The following is a 13,634-nucleotide window of genomic DNA, read 5'->3' on the forward strand; positions in this document are numbered from 1 at the left end:
GGCTCGCTGGGCCGGTCGTATGGGGGTCTCACTACCCCCTACAAACCTCTGGGCTGGGATGTTTGCCAAGGCAGTGACCCCCCCCCCCCTCACGCCATTGTTTGTGACTCTGCAGGGTGTGAGGGGTTGGGATGGGGCCTCAGCCCCTGCAAATTCACCGCCCTCAGGGACACAAGAGGTACAAAGAGGGGAAGGGGCCTGACAGTTCTGGGAAAGGAAGACCAGGCTAGGGGGCCTGAGGCATAGCCTCTGGGAGCTGGGGAGGGCCAACAAATGGGGGCTTCTGAACTGTCCTTCAAGGAGGGTTAGAATTTCAAAGAGACAGAAAAGGCATTCAGACTGAGGACAGCATAGGCACGGTGAGGGGGGGGGGGTCTGGCACACAGGGAATCTGGGTGAGGGCTGTTATCTAAGGGGTGAAGGGAAGCAGGTCAGAAGCCCGGCTGGGGCTGATTGTCCCTGGACCCCTTGTGCCTGGCCACCAGCCCACCTCCCGGATGGGGTTCCTAAGTGCGAAGGCAGCCTCTGGTCCCCTCCCTCATCTTTGCGCCACCTCTTGGTCCTGCAAACCTGTCCCCTGGAGCCCCGCTGGCTGGCTCTCCCACACAGCACTTCTCTCTGCAGGATTGGGCCTGAGGACTTGCTCCTCACTCCCGTGGAGCCCCAGCTGGGCCTTCCACCAGCCACCTGCCACCCGTCCACATGGACACCCCCCCCCCCCCGCCCCGGTCCCGCTGGCTTCGGCTTTGGCAAGCTCTGGGCCCTGAGGCCCCTCTGCTCACTGATTACACAGCAGCCGGTGGGCTCGAGAGCCAGAGCGAGAGATTTATTATGGTTTTTAGGGGGCGTTTAGGAGCCGATGTGATAATGTCTGTGAACTCACTCTGTAAACTGTAACGGGGGAGTGCCATGCACATGTGAGGGGCTGGGGATGGGGAGGGGGCGGGAGCCCAGCCCCCAGATCACATCCTGAGGCTTAGCTGGGAAGCCCCTCCAGTCCTGGGGGTGGAGAAGTCCTGTTGGAGGGCAGCGCAGGAGTCCTGCTGAAACAGGACCTTCCTGGGCCTGGGGACCCGTCTGTGTCACCAGGCAGCCCTGGAATGAGCTGTGAGCCAGAAAATTGCTCGGGTCATTCCCTCACCCAAGAGGCCCAGTTGCATTGCAGTGACAGTCACAGGCTTCCTGGCTGCGGTGGGGGAGAACTCAGGCCACAGTGAGGGGAGTTCACGGAGGGGAGCTGCACAGTGGCTGCACTGGTGCTCTTCTGGGAAGGGGAGCTGCCCACAAGCAGAGGGGCTCAGCCCTCCTGCCTTCTAGCTAAATGTTACCATCTGAGAATGTTTCTCTGGTGCCAAACGTTTACTGAGCACCTACTATGAGCTTGGCAATGCTGTAGATGCTGGGGGTACATCCAGATGCTGGATCCAGACAAATTAGAATCCCTGTCCTCAAGGTGAAGGTGAAGACAGACAATACATACCTTTAAATACTGGTCGTTACTGCAGAGACAGTGAAATGGGGGGGGGGGGGATTGCGAACTGCTGAAGTTGGGAATGGAGGCAGAAAAGTCCTTCCTGAGGGTCCCTCTGCCCTTTCTCGAGATGGGCCCCTCTCCATGGCCTCTGGGAAAATCCTAAGCCCTGAGGGGCTCAGATGGTCCTCCAGGGACTTGCCAATCACCAGACCAAGGCACGCACACTCCTCGGCTGCCTCCCAGGCTTGTTGTGGTCAAGGGGCCATCAGAGCTCATGTGTTCCCCATCTGGCCAATGTGGGGGGCTGCCAGCATCCCCAGCTGGGCTGCGTGCATTTCATCCCGGAGCCAGTGAGAAGCAGTGGGTGGGCGCAGCCCGAGGACCCAGGCATAGCTGGAAGAGTTGGCCACGGCAGGTGCCGCTCTGTCTGCCCCCATCCTCCAGATGAGGAAACCGAAGGATCCCTTGCTGGTGCGGGTAGAATTTGAACTTCAGTCTACTTGTTTTCCAAAACAAACTAAACTGAAAATCATGCCCCTCATCTCATAAGGACAAGCAGGGAAGTCTCCTTGAACTTGGGACTGGTTGCCTTTACTTATCTCCAGAGAAATGGGAAGTGAGCTAATGCTGTTTGAGGCTTAACAGGGCCAGGCGATGTTGAATGCCGGATCTGAGCTAAGTCAATCCCCAGTGCAACTCAACACTGTGGCAACTGCCATCAATATTCTCATTTTACAGACAGGGAAACTGAGGCCTGGTGAGGTTACCCAGAGCCATACGGCTGGTAGAATGGAGCTCGGATGCAAACCCCTCAGGGCCCATGTTTTTAACCGTTCCCGTCTGTCTCCCTCATAAAGGTCACAGGCCTTGGGCCTTATGATTGCCAGGCTCTGCTGAGTGGTTCTGCACGCATCAGCCCACATCAGGCTCATTATGGTCTCCTGAGTTGACTGGTCTTCCTATGATCTGCCCTACATTTTTTACAGAGAAGAGAACTGAGGGCCCGAGCAGGGGAGTCACAGCTGGGAAGCTGGGAAGTCAGGATTGGAACTCAGGCCACCTCACCCCAGAACCCAAGCACATAACCTTTTGGCTCTCTGCCCTCTTGTCTCATCTGCTGTCTTGTTTTAGCCCCCTGAAAACCCGCAGAGGCTCAGCTGTTCTCCCATATTGCAGATGGGCACACTGAGGCTCAGAAAGGTGTTTTGTGATTGACTTGTCTGTCGTGACTGGCTGTTGAGTTAGGCTTGCCTTCTGGGCCTTTCTATGAGAAGGCCCTGTGGCTGGACCACTGTGGCCAGGAGATGGTTGGGGGTGGGTGGGGCAGACAGGGTCTTGACATTTGCCCAGGTGTGCAAGGTTCTGGGAGGGAGGACTGCTCAGAGACAGCTCTGGGATCCAGGCACCAGCATCCCCTCCATTACAGACCAGTCCTTAGCTCTGGAATCAGCCCTGAGGAGGTCTCACTTTCCAGCAGGGCAGAGCCCTCTGGAGGACCATGAAGGTTCCTGGCTTAGTATCCTACCAACCTATGACCTTGGCAAGGTCATCTCATCTGAGCTTGCTCCTTCTCTGTAAAACGGGATCTTAGTGTCTGCTTGGATTTGTGATACACGTTTTTAATAAAACAGTGGTGTGTTTGGTGGCTGCAAAGGTGTGGCTCTTGCCTGCCCCCCCCCCCCCCCAGTTCTTTGCTCAGGAACCTAGCAGGATGAAGGAAAACTGGAGGAACCTGACCTGGGGAGTTATCACCGCTGTCTTGGCCACCGAGGGCTCTCTGGGCTACTCTGTCCCTCCCATGGACCCTGGCCAGCTGCTGTCCTCCACCCTGTGGTCCCAAAACTTCTTGTGACATCACAGGTGTCATGGAGGCACAGCTGGACCCTCCCTGAGTCTCCTGGACATTCCCCAGGTGGACTGCACCTTCTGGGAAAGATCTGATGCCAGTCTGAGTGCAGTGGCAAGAGGCCCTGGAGCCTTGGCAGTGGGATTAAGGTGGAGAAAAATGAAGCGTGGAAATCATTAGCTTCCTTGGTTGGCAAGAGCTACCCTGAACGAACATTTGAGGCTTTTAAAATGAACATCAGCTGCAGGGACTGGTGCCCTGTGCCCACCATGGCCCAGGCCACCTAGCGGAATCCCGATCCGGCCCTTCTTCTTTGGTTGCCACTCAGCCAACACTTACTGAGCGCCTACTGTGGGCCAGGCCCAGAGCCAGGATGGGAGGGAGAATTCAGCCAGAGAGCAGCAGCCCTGTGGTGAGAGCGCAGCCGCAGAGGCCCCGGTGCCAGCCAGCAAGGAATCAGACAGGGCGGGGCAGGCGCCACTACCTCCTGGGGGGCTCTGGGAGCAGGGAGGGGGTGGGTGGCCCTGGGGGGAGGGGTCAGTGCCAGGAGGTCTCCCAAAAGAAGGGTCTGAAGGGGTGGGGGTGGGCTTCCCATGGAGAGGGACCTCAAAGGCAGAGGTATGAAAGGCTCCAAGGAAGAGAAAGCACATGCCTCTGGGGCCAGGCAGGTGGGCCTGGTGGGGACTGGGGAGAACTGCAGGCTAGCGTTCTAGCAAGATTGCCGCCAGGGAGGGGGGGGGGGCTGCCGCGAGGTGGGGGAGGCTTCTGCCTGAGCTTCCTCTTTTCCAAATAAGCTGGAAATGTGGATTTTTATGTGAAAATTTCCGATTTTTACATGTTGGGAATTATTTTTAATTAGGAACAAAAAAATACTATGGGGTCAAAGCAAGCGGGCTTTGGCTGGGTTGGGCCTGTGGGCCAAGTTTCTGATCTCCAGTGACAGAGGTGATGGGGAGGAGGCAGGGAGGTGGAGCAGGCTGATTAGAATGGGGGGGGGCTGGGCAGGGGGAGGAGGCTAGGCAGGGTGGGCCGGTAGGAGGATGGGGGTTTTGTGAAAGGGGAGGTGGGGTGGGGGGGCCAGTTGGGAGGAGGGGGTTTCCTAAAGGGGTGGGGTGGGCCGGTTGGGTGGGGGGCTGGCCTAACCCCCACCAGCGGCGCCAGTGCGTGGAGGGGGGGGGTTGGGCGCGGGTGGGCGGGGGCTGGAGGCAGGGCCCCCCCCCCACCCCAGCCCCGCGCGCCGCGGCCGCCCGCCGCCTCCATCCGGGCCTCTCCCCACCTCCCGCCCGCCCGCCCCCGCCCGCGCCCCTCCCCCGCCGGCGCGCAAGGCTCCCGCCGCCCCTCCTCCGCCCGCCCGCCCTCCGCCCGCTCTCCCCGGCTCCCTCCCGGTCTCTCTTAAGTGCCATCGAGGGGCGCCGGGAATTGCAGCCAGTAAATCGCGTCCCACCACTCAGCAGCGGGGCCACCGCAGCGGCGCCGCCCGCGCCCGCCGGGAGCCCGCGCCGCCCGGGCGCCTCTCCAGGGCCCGCGAGGCCCGCCCCCCACCCGGCGCGGCGCTGCGCAGGGCCTGCCCCCGGGCCGGCCGGGGCGCGCGGGGCCCGCGCTGGAGGCGAGGACGCGGCGGCCGCGGGGCGCACGGCCCGGAGCGCGCGGCCCGCGCCCCCGCGCGCCCTGCCCGCGCCCGCGCCCCGCGCTCCGGAGCCCGGCCCCGCTGCCCGGGCTCTCCTGCGGGACCGATGCCGGCCCTCCGGCCGCCAGGGTAAGGGGGCAGCGCGGGCGCGGCGGGGCGAGGCGGGAGGATGGGTGGGCGCCCGCCCCGGGGACCCGGTGCCTGCCCAGCAGCAGCGTCTGGCACGTGGGGGCGTCTCAAGTTCCCTCTGGAGGCCGGACAGGTGGCGAGAACGCGGGGGTGTGATGCTCTGAGGCTAGCACTTACTGCGTGCCTACTGTGCGCCCGGTGTGATCCGCTCGGCTGGAGTGGGGGGGGTTTGTCCCCATTGTACAGATGAGAAAGCAGAGGCTACGAAAGGGCAAATCGCTTGCTCAGGGTCCCCAGCTAGGAAGTGGCCAAGCCAGGATTTGAGCCCTGGGCTGCTTGACGCCAAAGCCAGAGCTCTCCTCACTAGGGCACACACAGCCATGGAGTGAGGGTATGAATATTTCATTGTAGAAAAGAAGAAAAAAAAAATCAGCCATTGTCCCACCACCATAATGCAGTCACTGTGAGCATCGAGGCTTTTTATTTCGGCCTTGTTCTTTTTCCTCTTTTCTTTAAGAGTCTGTGCTTGGGGGTCATTTGGACCCTGGTTCCATCCTGGCTGTAGCACCAAGAAGCTGAGAGAGCCTTTGAGCAAGTCCCTTAGCTCTCTGGGCCTGGGTCTCCAACCTAGGAAAATGGGGACACTCCCAGGGCTACTGAGGGAACTGAGGCTACTGAGGGCTACTGAGCCTTGAAGGAACAGGAGGACACAGGGAGGGGCCAGGGCCTGGGGCAGGGGTTCAGCAGAGGTTCTGGGAGAGCCTAGGAAGTGCAGAAGGTGCCCTGGGCCCTGGGGGCAGGTGTGCATGGGGGCAGCCTGGCCCACAGGCTTTCAAGCAGGAGGGCTCTGTCCAGCACACTGGTGCTGCCTCTCTTCACACCCTGCCTTTGCCAGGCTCCTGCTTCCTCCTGGAGTGTCTGGGCCCTGGGGCAGGTCCCCCCCACCCGCACCCCCGGGCTTCACCTCCTCTAAGAAATGCATTGGCTCCAGGAGGTGGTGTCTGACACTGCTCAGAATTTGGCACTCAACGTTTGGGGGCTGGCTTCTCCTAAGCCCGGGCCTGCCTTTGGGGCTCTGCTGTGACATTCTGGGCTCACAGGTTAAGCATGAGGTCCAATTCCTTATCTTACCCCGGGGCCAAAGGCATCACCTCCACCAAATTGGAGATCCCAGGCCTGTGGCCTCCCAGACTACCTGCCCATCTTTCTGGTCAACCACAGGGATCCTTTGGTCCTGCCCTTCAAATATCTGTCTCTGCTTTTACCCTCTGGGCTGGACATTTCCACCTCACCTCCCCTTCCTCAGCCATCAGTCTGGGACACCGTAGCTCAAGCTGGCTTTCTAAAGGCAGCTCTGAGCTGTGAACTGCTCAGCGGTCCACGGGCCTAAACTAGGCCAAACTTCTGAGCTGCCCCTTGAGGCTGAGTTTCCTTGTGGTCTGCCCTGCCCACTTCTGCAGCCTCGCCACTGTTAAGCAGGCTGTCCCCTGGACACAAAGCCCCTGAACACTGGGTCTCCCCCATCTGAGATGATCTCTTCCCCCAAATCCCTTCCCTTGTGTCTTCTGGCCTGTTGAACTCTTGTTCATCCTCAGGGCCCGGCTGGGCTTTCCTCCTAGACCCCCAGCTCTCTCAGGCGGGTGGGGTCCCTGTGCCTTCCCCATGGGCATCCCTGCTCTTGGCAAGTCCCTCCATTACGGGTCTCACATGGTGCAGCATGGCCAAACACGCTTCTGTGTCAGCCTTCCCCACCAGACTGGGAGCTCTGGGAAAGCAGGGGCCAGGGCTGACACACGCCCAAGGCCAACCCCGGAACGGCCAGCTCGGCGTTCCTTGAGGAAGGAACAACTGGGGAGTCTGGCAAAAGCAGATGGACCTAAGCTCCTTAGAGGGGCTCTCTCAAAGCCCCCCGGGAGTCAGTGGGAGTGGAAAGTCATGCCTCCTTGGGGGTCTTCTACTGGTGAGCAAGTTGCCCTGAGAAGATGCAGGCCTTGACCCTCAGCCATGGCCGTCAGGGACCAAGGTCCCACCTGGGTTTGTCGGTGCAGTGGCGGTGGGCACTCAGTTGGAAGGGCCCTCCCTGCCCTGTCCCCTGAGTCCCTCAGCCCTCTCTGCCCCATGGAGCCCACCCCCGACGTCCTCCCAGGGAACAGGGAGAGTTATGTCAGGCCCTCTGGCCGAGCGCCAGGGCTCCCCATGGAACTATAAATTGACCTGTCGGGAGAGGGAAGAGATTAATGTCGGCCATCTTCATTAGCGCGTCCCCCAGGGTGACGGCGGCTGCCCTGAGCTGGCTGATTGGAGAGGGTGTGAGTGAGTGAGGGGATTGAGGGGGGTTGCACTCCCCCCAGAAAAGCAAGGGGTAGGGCCCGGGGCCTGCCAGAGAGCCGTGGCCTCTGCCGACTGTTAGAAGGGCCGTCCCTCTGGCCTCTGCTCCTGGCAGCAGGCGTGTGCTTTGATGGAGGACCTGTGTGCTAATTGGGAGCAGAGATGAGCGCCCTGCAGCTCCGCAGGGCTCCCGGGCTGACACCGCCAGCCTTCATTAGAGGCCTTTCCCCTGACCAGAAAGGAGCCTGCTGTGGGCTGGGGGGAGGCTTTCCTCCTTGCCTTCCCCCTCCCCCTCCCCCTCTGCCTTCTCTTTACTGCGTTGATGATGGGGAAGGAGGCAGCTTTGGTGTGTGGAAGGGGTGATGAGCATAGGAAGATGGCAGAGGTTGAAGACCTTCTGCTTTCTGTTGGACATGTGACCTGGGGTTGGGGCCTCCGCTGCTCTGCATTTGGGTGTCCCGGGTCCATGGGACAGGCATGGTCATGCCCCCCCGCCCGGAGTGAGTGGGAGGGCGGATAAGGGAGTGTGTATGGATGGATTCATCTTTGGAAACGAGGACAAAGCAGACCAGACTCAAGCCCAGCTACTCGGGTTCAAATCCTGTGGCTGCCCCATGCCCTTCATGAGGCCCTGGGCCCTCTGAGCCTCAGTTGCCTTGTCTGTCAATGGTTAGGGGCTGGAGCTGCTCTTGTGGGGTGGGGATCCCTTTTGGGAGACAGAAACAGAGCCTCCTCGCTGAGTGCGGGCTGCCGCGGGCCGTGCTATTGGTGCGCTCCATCTCCATCATTCATTCACCCGCTCATTCATTCATCCAGGACCTGCCTCCTGTACTGGGGTCGTGTGCCCACAGAGGGCTTCAGAAGGGGCCTTGTCTGCTGCTGGTCTCCCTGGGGAGACAGTTCTGGGAACAGATGGGGACAGGACTGCATGGGCTGCTGAGATCCCTAGAAAGCAGTCTTCCCAAGGCCAGGGATATCTGGAAGGCTCCAGAGGGACACCCAAGAGGTGGGCATGGTGTCATCTTTCCTTGCAGATCTCGTCTGCGCCAGACTCTAATGTGGAGGGACCCAGCTAGTCACCAAGTTCCTGGCCCCTTGAGTTCCTCAGACCAGGCTCTCTGAGGTGTGAGCAGGGGAGGCTCTGCTGAGTGTGGGGGGGCTGAGACCCTTCTCCGCACCCACTCTTCTGACTCCCAGTCTTTCCTGTGCATCCAGGGGTGCTGGGACAGGGGGGACTCGGTACCTGGTACTGCTGGCCTCCAGTTCATGCCTCGGATTGGGTTCTCGAAGCACCTGGTTGGCCTAGTGCCTGCTCAAGGCTGGGAGTAGGCAGCAGGTGGACCAGGACCATCATGGGATGGTCAAATTATTGGGGCTGTGCCACTTACTGGTTGGGCCACTATGGGCGTGTGGCTCTTGCGTTCTCAGGCCTCACTGTCCTTGTCTGCACAACGGGATGGCACTGTGCGAACTGCCTGGCACACACCTGTGGCAGCACGGGGCAAGCGAGCACTATGTTGTGGTCACCTCTGCCTCAGGCAGCTGCCCTGATTGCTGCTTGCTGCCCGGAGAACCCTAGGCTTCTCTGTGGCTCCAAATCTCTCCATCAACCTGCTAGGGGGTCCTGGGCTCCCACTGTGCATGGTGGAATGTTGGAACAAAAAGCACACGGTTCTGGAGTCAGAAAACCCAGCTCTGAGTTTTTGCCCTGTAGCCAACCGGCTGTGTGGCCTTGGGCACAGCACCTAACCTTTCTGTGCCTCTGCTGTCTCCTCGGGAGCTGAAATGAGATGTCATACACTGACAGCCACAGAGCAGGTTGGCATTGATGGGTGACCCTCGTGTGGACACTGGAGCATGGGGCCAGGAGTGCATGCCCTGGGCAGTGGGAGGTGGGGGAGGATTCCTGCCCCTTTGGCCGTGCAGTGTGACTTTAGGCACATTCCTTAAAGGGGGCCGTGGCACCCACCCACCCCACAGAGCTCTTCGGAGAATGAAAAGACATGCAGAGTCGGGGCGCCATCCCAGGGCTGGATGCTTTCTTGGAACCACCCTGGCCCTGGAGAGGTGGATGACCTCCCCGGGGCCCCAGCTTCCCAGCTGGAAAATGGGACCAGACCCCCGCCCCCTGCCGCCCCCCACTCACCCTGGTGCCCAGATCTCTGTGAGTCTGCGTCGAATCAGAATGTGAGCCATTCTGTTTCGAATGCATCTGCACGGCTGCAGCCCCATTTGCTGGGAGCCGTGTCGGAACACACCGTGGCCCGGACTGGAATGTACGGAGGTTTGCCCTTTGGAAGTCACGTGCAGGGAGGCGGGTGACGGCGAGGTGCCTATTGTTGCCGCCTCGCGCCGTGCCCAGCCGGTCCCGCCTGGCAGACTCGCAGGAGCTGGCAACATGGCTGTCTGCCTCCGCCCCTCCTGAGCAGGCAGGAATCACTAACGCGTTAGCAGTTTCATTAAGCCTCTCGCCAGCCTCCCCGCCTCCCTCCCGGGCCTCCTCGGTAATTATTTCCCAGCCCTTCCACTCGCGGCCCCTTAGCGAGCTCTTCGTTATTGGCCGAGTGGCCCCCGCAGGCTGGGCTGCTGGGACCGGGGCTCCGCCGAGGGCCCCCCCCCCCCGCCAAGCACCCCCTCTCTCCCGCCTCCCCCCTGCGTTGCCATTTAAGCTTTGTGTCCCCCTGAGGCCTCCGTGAAAATGCAGATCTGCTGCCTGCCAGGGGTGATGGTTAACCCGTTATTACACACCCCGCACACGGGAGGCTCCTCGGCACAGCCCGCCTCCCTTCAATCAGGCGAAAAGTTTCTCGGGCCTTCCTCTGGGGCTGTCATGGGGTGGGCACCAGGGACCCAGCGGCAAGGGAGAGGGGATTCCTTGTGCCACGAAGCCGTGGCCATCCAGGGCCCTGGCTGGGTACCCGCCACCTGCCTCCCACGCGGGGCATGGGTGGGGACCGAGGGGTAAAGGTGTGGGGCGTGGGACTGGGACCGGGGCGTGGGACTGGGGTGTGAGTGCATTGTCTTCCTGGCACCTAGAGGTCCTGGGACGCACAGTGATCGTGAGATGCAGGTGGCCCAAATACCCCTTCCTCTTGGCCGTGGTGACTGGCTGAGAAATGGGCACCTGGCCCGTCTGAGCCCATCACTGGCTGCCCTGGATCTTGGACTTAGGGTCTTGGCTGTGGTTCCTGAACCTGAGCATGTGGATGTGGGACCACCAGCTGCTCTCTCCCATCAGCCGTATCCAGGGTAGGGAATCTCAGTCAGCACAGAGCTGAGATGAAAGGATACGTTACTTCCTCGGAGCCTCTGGTTCCAGCCATGCCTGAAACCATCCCTGGAATTGTCGGTTACATAACAGTCACGTTCCCCTCTTTGCTCAAGCCACCTTGAGCTAGATCTCTTCTTGCAACCAGGAGAGTCCTGACGGGTGAGAAGCAGCAGCCAGGATTTTAGAAAAGAGGTGACCTTTCAAGTTGGGTCTTCAGGAGTGAGTAAGGTTTGCTGGCAGAGAAGGGGCAGGAAGGGCATCCCAGAAGAGTCTGGGTCTGGGAATCAGAGTGAGAGGAGAAACTCCAGGGTCGAGCCTGGAGAAGCCGTTCAAGTCCAGACCACAGGGGCTGAAGCAGCAGCATCCAGAGGGCCCCAGGAGCGAGCCCCTGATGTGCTCAGATCCAATTAGCCCTGGAAACTAGCAGGTCATTGACTCATCCATGGAACACCTACTATGCGCTGGACCCTGAGGCTCCACCAGTTACCACTGAGACACAGGCGCTGCGTCCTGCTGGTCCCGTGCTGTTGCGGGGACAGACAATGAGCAAGGAAAAAGGGAATGTGACCCAGTGTCATCTGATGGTGGCGGGGGAGGGTGGGCATGGGGCCACCACTGGCCAGGGTGCTCTGGGGAGGCCTCTCCAAGAAGAGACATAGGAGCTGAGAGCTGAAGGATGAAGAAGGCTGGCCATGGGGAGATCAGGACGAAGAGCATCCCAGGCAGAGACAGGTACAAAGGCCCTGTGGCGGATCTAAGTTTGGCCTGTTGAGGGGCAGAAAGGAGGCCAGTGTGGCCATGAGGTATGGTAGGGGCCAGGGGGCCAGATCATTCTTGGAGGGCACTTGGGTTTTCTCCCTGTGATGGGGAATCTTGAGAGGGTCTCAGCAGCAAGTCTGGAGGTGCAGATGGGAATGAGGAAGATGGCAGTAGGGCTGGAGCTGGGAGGGTCCATGTGGCCTGGGGAGTTGAGGGGAGAGAGGAGGCCTGGATAAAGCCCCAGTTTCTGGAGTGAGCATCTGGCCGGGGGAGAGGTGCCACGTAGGGAGAAGGGTGACCTGGAACAGGCTTAAGCTGGCTGACCTCTGGGTGGAGGGCCAGGGACAGCTAGGGCTGGTGATTAAAGCTGAGGTTGTCCAAGGGGAGGGGAGTTGGGAGCCATGGCCTGGAGAGAGGGAGGACATCTGGCCCACCAACCCCGGGGTGTGTCAGGTGGGGCTGGCGTGTGTGTGAGAGGCCATCCCTCGTGCGGGTCTGGCTGGGGCACGTAAGGGACGTTTCTGCTGCCTGCAGCCATGCCACCCTCTGCAGTGAGAAAGCCCACCTAGGCTGCTTTGTCTCTTGGTGCCACCTGGTTTGCTTGGCTGGGGAAGGCCATGCTAACGGGGCCAAGGTTGCAGGCTGCAGACTGCACGGGTGGTGGGCTGGATCCTTGACCTGTGGACGGGTGCCTGGACCGTGTTCCTAGTGCCTGCGGGTGCCGGATGGGTGAAGGCTGGCCCGCACAACTTGGTTACTCACTCTGGGTGGGCCTGGAGGGGAAGGTGAGTCGGGGCCAAGCTAGTCTGGGAGTTGAGCTGAATGCCGGGGACCCCTTCCTCGCACCTGGAGCCTTGCCCCCTCCAGAGCCTGCTGGCCTCCCAGGGTCACCCCCTGGGCACCCCCTGGGCACCTCCCACGTCCAGCTACTACACTTGGAGGTCCCCAGAGCCCAGGTCTTTCTTGCCACCGGGCGCTATGCCTTCTGAGGCGCTTCCTCATTCCCTTCCCTCTGCTCTGCTCCGGGGGGAACAGGTGCCCCCAACTGCGTTCCCACAGCCCCTGGGCTCTTCCTTCTGCCAGCCAGCATTCAGTCAGCAAATGTCTTCACTTAACAAGACTGAGGCCCTACTGTGCACCAGGTCCTGTGCTAGGGGGCGAGGTCGAGAGGGAGGCATCTGTGAGTAAAGCAGACCAGGGCCCAGCCTTCACAATATAGCCGGAAAGACCGTCCGCTGGGAAGTGTGCAAATACATGTCTGGTACAGGATGGTAGGCACAGCTGTGTCGGAAAGCTGAGGGGTGCTGGGCCATGGGTGGGCCTGGGGGGCGCTGATGAGGGCAGAGTGGTCAGGGAGCCTTTCATCTGAGACCTGACGGAAGAGAAGGTACCAGTTATGAGAGGTGTGGTGGGGAGAGCATCCCAGGTGGGGATGTCTACTTTCTTGTCTGTCTCCCTTACTCCCCGTGTCTCTCCCGGGGACCAGCACAGAGCTAGGGTCTCCGCTGGAGCTAAGCTGATTCGGGTAGGGTCCCCAGGGGCAGGGATGGTCTGTGGTGGCCCCACAGACCCCAGACCCCAGGAGTGTAGGCAGAGGCCAAAGCCAGGCTGGATTACAGGGCCAGCTGGTGCGCTGCTGTGGGCACTGCGCTTAGCCAGGGCCTAGGCCTGAGGCTTGGGCTCACACTGAGTCCTAGGACAGACTCCACGGGAAGGGTTACCCCCCTTCAGAGGCAGACGGGACAGAGCAACCTGCACGCTGGGGGTTAGATCCAGTCCCCACTAGAGGCGGGGAGGCCAACCTCCTGCAAGTTACTGAATTTGAGCCTCTTTGATCTGTAAAATGGGCACAGCTGTGCCCCCCCCCCCCCCGGCAGCTGGCAGGAGGATGGGAGGGGCTCACGGTGCACTGGGTGTGTCGCCCTCTCCCCTGTGGTTATTCTTGGTGTTTGCTGAGGGCGGTGCAGGTGGGGCTGGTGTTAATTTGGAGTCTACATCCCCGCGTGCTCCTTCACTGTGCCAGCTCCTAGAACAGTGCCTGCCACACACAGCGGGGGCGGGGGGAGGCGCTCTGTCGATGTTTGTTGACTGACTCCTGAGTGAACGGGGTGTGAATGAGTGACCCCCTAGGTGGTGGGGAGCACAGGGCACAGAGCACTTGGGCCTTACCCTCCGGGAGCAGGGATTGTGTCCCGGGGGC

General features: G+C 60.8%; 1 protein-coding gene across 1 annotated transcript in view; it reads left to right on the forward strand.

The window, feature by feature from the left end:
• The first annotated feature begins 5,058 nt into the window (after positions 1–5,058).
• Positions 5,059–13,634, forward strand: part of TCF20 (transcription factor 20) — a 171,193-nt gene continuing 162,617 nt past the window's right edge. Inside the window, exon 1 of the mRNA XM_045083767.1 lies at positions 5,059–5,076. The gene's annotated coding sequence lies outside the window, so the exon portion shown is untranslated. The remainder of the gene's footprint in view (positions 5,077–13,634) is intronic.

This window comes from Mustela putorius, unplaced genomic scaffold, assembly GCF_011764305.1.
Source record: "Mustela putorius furo isolate JIRA1106 unplaced genomic scaffold, ASM1176430v1.1 tig00000738_pilon_pilon_pilon, whole genome shotgun sequence".
Taxonomy (NCBI): domain Eukaryota; kingdom Metazoa; phylum Chordata; class Mammalia; order Carnivora; family Mustelidae; genus Mustela; species Mustela putorius.